We start from the raw sequence: 10,018 nt of genomic DNA, 5'->3' as shown, positions 1-10,018 counted from the left end.
AGTGGGGAGCCTGCTTCTCCTTCTCCTTCTCCCTGTGCCCCTCCCCCTGCCCATGCTTGCTTGCTTTCTCTCTCTGAAATAAATGAATATAATCTTTTTTTAAAAAAGAACTATGTAAGACAGAAAAAGTATAAGGCAACCTCATTCTTGAACATAAATACAAAAATCTAAAAAAAAAAAAAAAAAAATTCCAGGTGGGGCTCCTGGCTGGCTCAGTTGGTTAAGGGTCTGCCTTCTGATCATAATCTCCAGGTCCTGGAATCAAGCCCTGCATCAGGCTCCTTGCTCAGCAGGGAGCCTGATTCTCCCTCTCCCTTTGCCTGCCACTCCCCCTCCTGTGTTCACTCTCTCTTTCTGTCAAATAAATAAATAAACACCTTAAAAAATACAGGCAACAAAAATTAATGAATAAATGAAAATGATATTATACCATGACCAAGGTGAGTTTATTCCAGGAATGCAAGTATGTTTTAATATTTGAAAACAAATTAACTCATCACATTAACAGATTAAAGGAGAAAAATGATATGATCATTTCAACATAGAGTAAGCATTTTATAAATGACCTTGTAAAATACACAAAATTGTAAAAGCCAGGAAGATCCAAACAGGCTTAAGCAGAAGCATATGATTAGAGGATTTGTTCCATCAGATACCAATTCTTTTTATAAAACTATAGTAATGGAGAAAGTGATATTGATATAGGACTAGACAAATGAGCCATTGAGAAAAAAAATAACCTAGAAATAGAGTCTCAAATATGAAGACACTCTTTAAAATGAAAGTGCATTGCATAATACTGGGGAAAAGATTTTTTTTTTGCAATAAATGGTACTAAGACAACTGAGTATTCATATAGGAAAAATAACTTTGAAACCCATATCTCATGTGGGAGGCAAATCTAAGCTTTCAGCAAATAATGTAGAATATTGTCTGGACGTGTGAGCAGGAAAATATTTTATAAACAAAGAACAATGACTTTAGAGAAAAGCTTAATAAATTCACATTAAATTTTAAAATTTCTGTTTAACAAAAGACATCATAAAGTGAAAAGGCAAGCCAGCCATAAAACTCAAATCCAGAATATGTAAAGAACTCCTACAAATAATTAGCAATAATCGCGCCTCGGATAAACCTCATTGGCCACGATACTGCTACTGCACAAAGCTTCTTACAAATAATTAAAACTAAAATGGCTACATGTCATTATAAATTTATCCAAATCCAAGGAATATACGAAAGTAAACCGTAATGTAAACTATGCATTTGAGGTAATGCTGATGTCAGTGTAGGTTCATCAACTATAACAAATGTACCACTGTGAGGGGAGTGTTTATAATGGAGGAGACTATGCATGTGTGAGGGTAGAGGGTATATGGGAAATAGCTATACCTCCTGCTCAATGTTGCTATGGGCCTAAAACTGCTCTAAAAATAAAAATTTATTTTTAAAAAATAGTTATGAGTCAAGAGAACTTTTTTAAGAACCAAAAAATTTGGATAAACACAGCACAAAAGAGGATATCCAAATAGTCAATAATTAAGGAAGAATGGTTCATAGACTAAAATCTCAATAAGTTACCATTGTAGACGCACCAGAGTAGCAAAAAGTGGAAAGTCTTAAAAAATAAAAATAAAAATAAAAAATCTTAAAAATGTAGGAAGTCTTATAATTCTAAATGTTGTTGAACATATTATGGTGGAAATTCTCATATTCTCCAGGTGTGAATGAAAACTGGAATAACCACTTTGTATGTTTACAACTATTGGAATCCAGATTTATCTAATAATGTAGAAAGAGCTATACCCTGAGCCAGCCACTTTACTCTTGGATCCTAAAGAAATTTGTTTACATATGCATCAGGATACACATAAAAGAATATTCATGGCAACATTTTTATGATAGACAAAACCCATATGCAAACCAAATGCACATCAACAATAAAAATAGGTACATTGAGATACATTAATATAATGAAATATTATGCAGCAATGAGAATGACCAAACTGGAGCAATGGATGAATATTGGCCACAAAAAACAAACAAACAAACAAACAAAAAAAAAAAAACAGGAGGGAAGGAGGAAGGCAAAAAAATTCATACAATATGACCCATTTAAATAAAGTTCAAAAAGAGCCAAACTCTACTAGGCCATTTAAAGAAGAGGTATATATGGGACAAAACTATAAAGGAAACAACAAATCATTGTCACAAGAAGCAAGAAAGGATAGAAGTGGCCAAGCATCTCATAATCAGGCAATGTTCCCTTTATTGGTCCCTGGTGGTAGTTACACAGGTGTTTGCTTTACTATTGTGGATTAAAATATTCATCTATCAATGCTACATTTCAGAAATAAAAGCATAATTTCGTTATGTTTTTAAATGTATGTTTGGTTCTCCTTTGTGTTCTAAAGTATTTGATAAGATTTGTTTTTAGATGTTTACATGAAATAGTTTATAACAAGTAGAAATCAGTCCTTCTGCCTTTATGAGAATTTTAATATTAAACTATGAAGTACAATTCAATATTATGAATATCAACACTGAAGGGAGGAGAAGAGGGATGATGAACTCAGAATTCACTCAGCATCACATTATTAACAAGCTCTGTGCTGCCACACATTCAGCTGAACTGACTCAGCTAATAAGCAGGAAGGTGGTATAAGAGGAAGGATGGGCCAGAACCTGCTAGTCTTGAGTCAGTTAGGCATGATGGGTGGAGATGTCAAGAAAATAGTTTTTTGAGCAGGTCAAACCTGGCAGGGAGAGGGAGCACAAAGCTTGAATCCAGAAATGGAAAGACTCCTCAGCAACTGCACAGGAAAGGGCTGCAGCCTCACAAAGGGTTTTGTTATGGTGTATGAGGTGAAATACACTGGCTCTACAGAGACTCTAGCTGACAAGGCTTTTTGTGCATGGGTGGGGGGAGATTGAGTACAGAACCCACATCCCCCTTTTCTTTAGTCACTTCAATCAATGCTCACAATGCCCAGCTGCTTTCTTGAGTTGGAAAATATCTTTTTTGTTTGTTTGATGGGCTTTGCTCTTTATGAGTGAGGTATTTTGAGGCTTCTCTTATTCCCCAAAGAGTGGTCAGTGACCAAGAGAATATCAAAGAGCCTGGAAAATGGTAAAAATTTGTGACCAAAAACAAAACACAATTTTCATCTGCGTATTGGCAATATACCATGATTAAGAACTTGTTATCTCTATGCTGAATTGTCTTGACTGGAGAGCTAACACTAGTGTGAAAACTTGCCTTTCAAACATCTCTAATGATCTATGCACTAAAGTGAATCACTTCTCTGGTCTACCTTCCACCCAAATCTTCTCCCGCTACTGGTGTGCTCTTGCTCTGCTTGCATTGATTCTTCCTTTTGACTTAGGAATCCCTAGCTTTTTGCAAAGGGGCACCTGGACGGTGAAGGGTGTAGATGGGTAACATCTAGCTTACCTATCCATAAACACATCCCGTTTATACCGTTCTGTGCTTACTGCCTCCATGTAATATTCTTACTTCAACAAAGGAGGGGTCATTATCAACAGTGGTACAGGATGGGGTGAAAGGGCGTTATGGAGGCTTGGGGCTCACCAGATTTTTGGAAGCAAGACCTGACACACTTATAAAAAATCTTAGCATCTAATATTGAAAATTAGATCTCTTCCCAAAAAGTATTCCTTCACAAAATCTTGTTCAAAGGAACCAAAGGCCAGAACTCTTTATTTCCTTTTTCTGAGATAGAGAAGGTCATTCTTAGGGAGGTGATGTCTGTCTTGGTTTAAAGATTTGCATGGAAAAAGAAGCAAAGGGCTACCTAAAATGCCTAAGTCTCTAAGCTGTACTGAATTGGAGGTTCACTAAGAAACTTAGCAGTTTGGGATCAGCGTTCAGGTTGACAGGTGGAAGCAATGAACCAACATTAATTCCCTTCTCCCTTAAGGAGCTAGCAGTTCCCCCAGTGACCTTTAGTCAAGTACACCAATATGGGAACAAAATCTGGCAATAAGGAAGATAGCACTTCTCAAGCTTTCTAAGAAGTTGAAGGGAGATATAACAAGTAAGCACCTCAATATTTGAATTGAATTTGTTTGAATCTCAATTCTTCATTCCTTTGGAGGTGCTAAGAGGAGACTAGGAAAAGGTAGATTATCAAGGAAAGGACAAAGAGCAAGGGCAGGATGGAGGGTTGGAATATAGAGGGTAACATTACTTTATAGGAGGAAGTGCCTGAGCTGTGTCCATGTCACAAGTTCCCAGTTGCCTGAGTCTCTGCCATTTCCCAAATTCCTACTATTCTCGAATTCGTAAGATAAAAGGGTCAATAAATAACTTCAAGATAACTGCTTGGAAGTTACAGGAGATAGGAAGAAAAGTACACACTTTATGACAACCTTGGAGTTGTCTCCCTGTTGTATCTGCTTCCCACTTGAGGGAACCCAGTAGAAGAATTGGTTAGGGAAAATGCACAGCGGGTACTCAAGGACGGTACCTGACTTATTGAAGAGGGCTTGAAAAGCAAAGACAGGTGCCCCCTGTTGGTTTCCTGCTGCACTGGCCTCTCTGGCAGTTGAGTGAGCCCATTTCCCCCCCAAACTTAGAAGTCTCTATGCCTTACTACTTGAAACCACAGGCTTGGACACATGCTGGAACAAATGGCAGAGAGTTATTGGGGATGTGACTGGCTGCAGTGCCTGGGGGAGGGGGGCGGGGAACCAGGTCACACTGCATAGGAGAAGTCTTCTACCTCCATGGGTAAGCCATGCAAAGGGGAAAAAAACTGCTAAATGATGTAGGGTTGGTTTGTACTTTCCTATAGTGATTCCAGTAGACTTTAAGGTGAATTATAGGGTGGGTAGGCAGTAGTGACTGCGGTCCAAGCCAATCTCAGGAAAAAAACCATAGACCCACACAATGTGAATGTAGCTTATCACAATGACAGTGCGGTACATAAACTCTCTCTGGATTCTGCTGAAGTGAACAAATGCTTCTAGAGTACACTTATGCCAGGCGTCTTACAGAATCTTCATTTAGGAGCACAAGGCATGCAGCAAGTGATTTATCACCCAGGTCTCTTAGATCAGCGTTCTCAAACCAGAGCTTGCATCAGGATCCCCTGCAGGGCTTGTTAAAACACAGATTGCAGGGCTCCACCCCAGAGTTTCTTATTCAGAAGATCTGCAGTAGGGCCTGAGAATTTGCACTTCTAACAAGTTTCCAGGTGAAGCTGATGTGTTGCTTAGGGATGTTTCTAGATGTTTCTTACTAGCAGAAGTACTATTCATAGGAAAGGGCAGTATTAACAGGAGACTTATGTAGGGCTGCAAGGAAATTTTATTATCTATGAAGACTGTAACATTAACATTGCCTGAAACCACTGACTTCATAGCTGTGTACCTCCCATCGTATGCCCCCATCGTGAATACACCAGATGAAGTTGGGGTTGTGACTGCCTGAAGTCAGAAGTTTTCCATTAACCTTCAGCTGGAACTGATGACCTTTTAGGTAAACAGTCGTTTGGGAAAATCAATGCAGGTACCAAAGACTCTACAGAAAGTGTTTACAAGTGTGAAGCATTGAGCTGGTGTTTGCTTTGTCTAATTGATGTGATAATGATATGAAGAAAGTATGCATATCAGCAACCCATAGCCAAATACATCTGGGGTAAATACAGGGTTTTTGTATGATTAATTGATCTCATTTCCTGAACCTGATTTCCTGTTTCCCTGCCACTTCCACCTGTAAAACCAAGTACACTTGTTGAATCTTGTCATGTCAAAAAAGCAGGGAAGCTATCAAACTACCAAAAAGTAACAGGATTATATTTCTAAGCACTTGATAAAACTCCCAAAGGCCAGAGATGAGAGAATTGACACAACAACAACAAAAAAAGACAGTGGTAATAGAAATACTCAAATACGTAAGTCATCAGTAAATCCAAGAAAAATATCACCTCTGGAGCATGATAGAGAACAAACTCTTTTTAAAAGGTAGTTAACTGCTTTTTCCATATAGGCAGAACCACTATGTAACCCCTAGCAAGTGAGGGGAAACTTCTCTGTATAGAAGCAGCTACCCAGCTAATAGATGACAGAATAGATTTAGAATGTCAGCATTTTGCACTCCACAATGAATTAAGGCATGTAGGCATTGAGCATCAGGGGCTCAGTATCAGACACCGAGGGGTGACCAGATATCATGAGCCTCCTACTGAAAAAAAACACATTGTCATTTATGAAGATATCTTGGGGGGGGAAAAGTATAGGATCAGGTCTCAGAAAACTCAAGAGGACAGAAAAATGACAAATTATGTTCTAAAAGTGCAATTATCAACATTTAGCTAGCTTCTGGGAAACTTTAACAAATGACTCCGTTTCTTCAAAATGCAAAAGGAAGAAGGGAGAACCCTGAAGATCAAAAGATGCCAGAACAATGGGCGGTTGGGCCGGCGCTGCGGGGCCCCAGCTGAGGCCGGCGCTTCCAGAGAAGGCTGGTGGCCGACCCGCACGCCGGGGCTGTGGGGCCGCGGTTCCGGACTGAGCTTGCTGCGTCTGGCAGGCTCGCCGCGCGGTCCCCTGGAGCTGGAGGGAAAGTAGTGGCGGGGACGTCCATCAACCGCTTCGATGCAAGGAGCTGAAGTTGCCTTCCTACAAAGGCCAGTCCCCTCAACTAAGTCTCAGAAGCTAGTTTGCTGACCTGATTGCCATTGTGAGCAATCGCTTCACCCTCTGCCATTCTGCTCGACATCTTGCTATTTGCTGGACTTATTTATGGATCCGTATGACCTCTCTATCCAGCAGCTGCATTTAGTTCCACCTTCCTGTCTGCTTTTAGGAAGGAAATTTGAAGGGAAAGAAGATAGCGTGCCTAAGCTGGAACAGCTCAACAGCCTAGGTTGTATAATTAATATGAATCTAGTATTAACAAAGCAAAATTTGCTACATATGGAACTGTTATTAGAAACCTTTCAGTGGGGGATCGCCTGCCTTTGGCCCAGGGCGCAATCCTGGAGACTCGGGATCGAATCCCACGTCGGGCTCCCGGTGCATGGAGCCTGCTTCTCCCTCTCCCTCTGCCTGTGTCTCTGCCTCTCTCTCCCTCTCTCTCTCTCTCTCTCTCTCTCTCCCTCTCTCTCTCTCTGTGTGTGTGTGTGTGACTATCGAAAGAAAGAAAGAAAGAAAGAAAGAAAGAAAGAAAGAAAGAAAGAAAGAAAGAAAGAAACCTTTCAGTGGAACCTCTGCCTTCCAGCAGCTGCCCATTTCATTATTATCTCTCCGAAGCAGTACACGAAACAGATCTTGATGATGGCTGGTCAATGATTTGCTTGGAAAAAAACGAAACTCTACAAGACCAAGTATGCAGATTTCCTGGAAGTATCTTTGCAAGATTATGCCTTTTTAAATTATGCACCTTCTTTAGTAGCTGCTGCATGTGGGCTTCTTCAAGGATTATACTTTGTCCTTCTCCAACGTGGCCCACAAGACTGCATCGTCTTACTGCTTACTCCTGGGATTTTTTTTTAGTGCAATGCATTGAACAGCTATTGATCGCACATGATAACGATGTGAACGATGCCAACAGAGGACAGGCAGGGTCCCAGCCGGCGCAGCTGAGTGTGCTGCAGTCAGCCTCCCAGCCCACAAGGCCGGTTCACTTTCAGCAGCCCCACTATCTCCATGAGACGCACCACACCTCGCTGCAGTACCGCCATCCTGTAGCGGAACAGCCAAGGTGCCAGCAGATGGGATCTACCACACACAGCTCCTCTGACACACTACAGACGTGACCTGCTGGCTTCCAAGCCAGTGTTCAGGGCCTCAGGCATGTGCAGACCGGTGTTGGGATGTCACTGGCAATACCAGAAGTGAAGCCCTGTCCGAATGTTTCTTATAACCAGAGTTCCCAGAAAAATGAATATTACCCTTGCATTACTCCTTGCTTTGAAAAGTGATTTTATGTGAAGGTAATTCCTGACTCAGACTGTTCTGTGACTTGAAGCTCTGGGTATTTTCATGGCTTGCTTCATCTTCTTTCATGCTACTTTTGCAGTGAGGTTCTCTGAGCACCCTATTTTGAATTGCAACATCTCCAATAGCATTCCCTGGTACTCTTCCCTTACTTCCTATCCATCACCTTATCACCTATCCCTACACCTTTTTATTATCACTTTATGTACTGCCTATTTTGCTTATTCTTTGCCCACAGGAATGCAGTCCATGAAAGCAGGTAATTTTTTCTGCTCTACTCTCAGAGCCTAAAACAGTGCCTGGAATGCAGTTTGCACTTAAATATTTCAATTGTTGTTTAACTGTCTTTACACTTAGGCATGAAATGCAGAATTATTTTTCCTTTTAAATAGTTTAATTTTCCCTTGCTTGGGGTGTTTCCACTCATAGAAGAGATTGCTTCTTGAGAATAAGTATCCAACAGTAATATAATTAGAATTATTCTATTAATGTGAGATATTGCCTTTGATGTTTATCACATTTGCCTTAGCAGTGGATATTAGAAATTGCGGAATGAGTGTAGACAGAAAGGGAAAAGCCTGGAGATGTTGAGTTACACATCCAGTAATAGTGGACCAGATAGGTCAACAGAACTCTCCAAAGGAAGATAACTAGAAAAGCCATGTTAAATATAAAAATTAAGTTCCTAGAGGCATCGAAGATCTACCAACCTAGTGAAGGATTACAGAGGTCAAGTTTTACAAAAAGATATGACTCTGAGAAGGTGAGCCCAGTAATTGGAGGACTGCTAATGCAGTAGAGGTAACATCACCAGTTATATACAACCAAATTTGATTTCAGATGAATAGCAAACAGTTTTAGGGTCAGCATATCCCAAATATTATGTGGGATATACTTTTATTTAAAAAAGTATTTGTTATTTATCTAAAAGTTAAATTTACTGAATGTTCTTCAACATAAGAATGGACAAAAACCCTTCCCAAATCTCCCTTGAATATCCATGGAATGACCATAAATGTTCAATGACTGTTCTTTCTAAGGACTGATCGGTGCCAGGCCTCACACTCAGTGCTTGGAGAAGAGAGATCAGTAAGACACTCTCTGGCTCTCAAAGAGGAATTTTTCTACCTTGGGGTCTCTTGAATCTGTTACTTGATTTTTTTTTTTCCAATGTTTTCCTATAACCTAGGGACTATGGAGAGAGCTCTCTAGTTAGCCTCCTCCTTCCTGCAGTCCTGCACAGCCCTTCTTGCAGATCAGCCTTCCTGAACTTCAACTTACCATCTGCTTTTCCACAGTCCCTCAAAAAAGAGAATTTCAGGTTCCTTGTATCCAACAAATGTGTACTCAAGCATTTGCTCTGTGCCAGGGACTCCTTTCAGTGGTAGAGGTCCAGAAGGGCCCTGCTGGGAAAGACAATGAACAAGTATACTATGTGGCAACAATAAAAGTGCCATGAGGAGGAATCTTCTGTCTTCAAGTGGTGACAACATTGAATTTTACCTGAGTCCTGTGATCCTGGAAAACAGAAGGTTAAGAAATTCCTGGGCAGCCCTGGTGGCTCAGTGGTTTAGCACTGCCTTCAGCCCAGAGTGTGATCCTGGAGACCCGGGATCAAGTCCCACGTCAGGCTCCCTGCTTCTCCCTCTGCCTATCTCTGTGTCTCTCAAATCTCTGTGTCTCTCGTGTCTCTGTGTCTCTCATGAATAAATAAATAAAATCTTTAAAAAAATTCCTCCACATTTTATGTTCCAGGAAACTGCTTACTGCAAAGAACCACCTTTTATCATATAACTGAGATAAGACTCATAGATGCCTCTCTTATTTACCTATGACAAGGTGAGACCCAGATCCTCAAAATTCCCTTTCTTGCTTCATAAATGATTAGCTGAACTGCCTGTCCCCATTGATCAATTGGAACAGCATGCTTGTTAACCAAACTTTGGTTAATCTTCTCTCCTTCCTCCACATTCCTGAACTTTGGCCCATCCTCACCCTAAGTCAGCATGGAAACTCCTTTTCCCCACTACCCCTGCTGGCCTCAGGGTCAAAC

General features: G+C 40.7%; 2 pseudogenes; one reads left to right on the top strand and one right to left on the bottom strand.

Moving 5' to 3' along the window:
• The first annotated feature begins 431 nt into the window (after positions 1-431).
• On the top strand, positions 432-7,949 carry LOC112668893 (cyclin-J-like; annotated as a pseudogene).
• LOC112668927 (U4 spliceosomal RNA) lies at positions 979-1,169 on the bottom strand (annotated as a pseudogene).
• Positions 7,950-10,018: the final 2,069 nt, after the last annotated feature.

Source organism: Canis lupus, chromosome 23 (genome assembly GCF_003254725.2).
Source record: "Canis lupus dingo isolate Sandy chromosome 23, ASM325472v2, whole genome shotgun sequence".
NCBI classification, from domain to species: Eukaryota; Metazoa; Chordata; class Mammalia; order Carnivora; family Canidae; genus Canis; species Canis lupus.
Note: the sequence above shows the minus strand (reverse complement) of the source record. Positions and strands in the feature narration are given on the sequence as shown.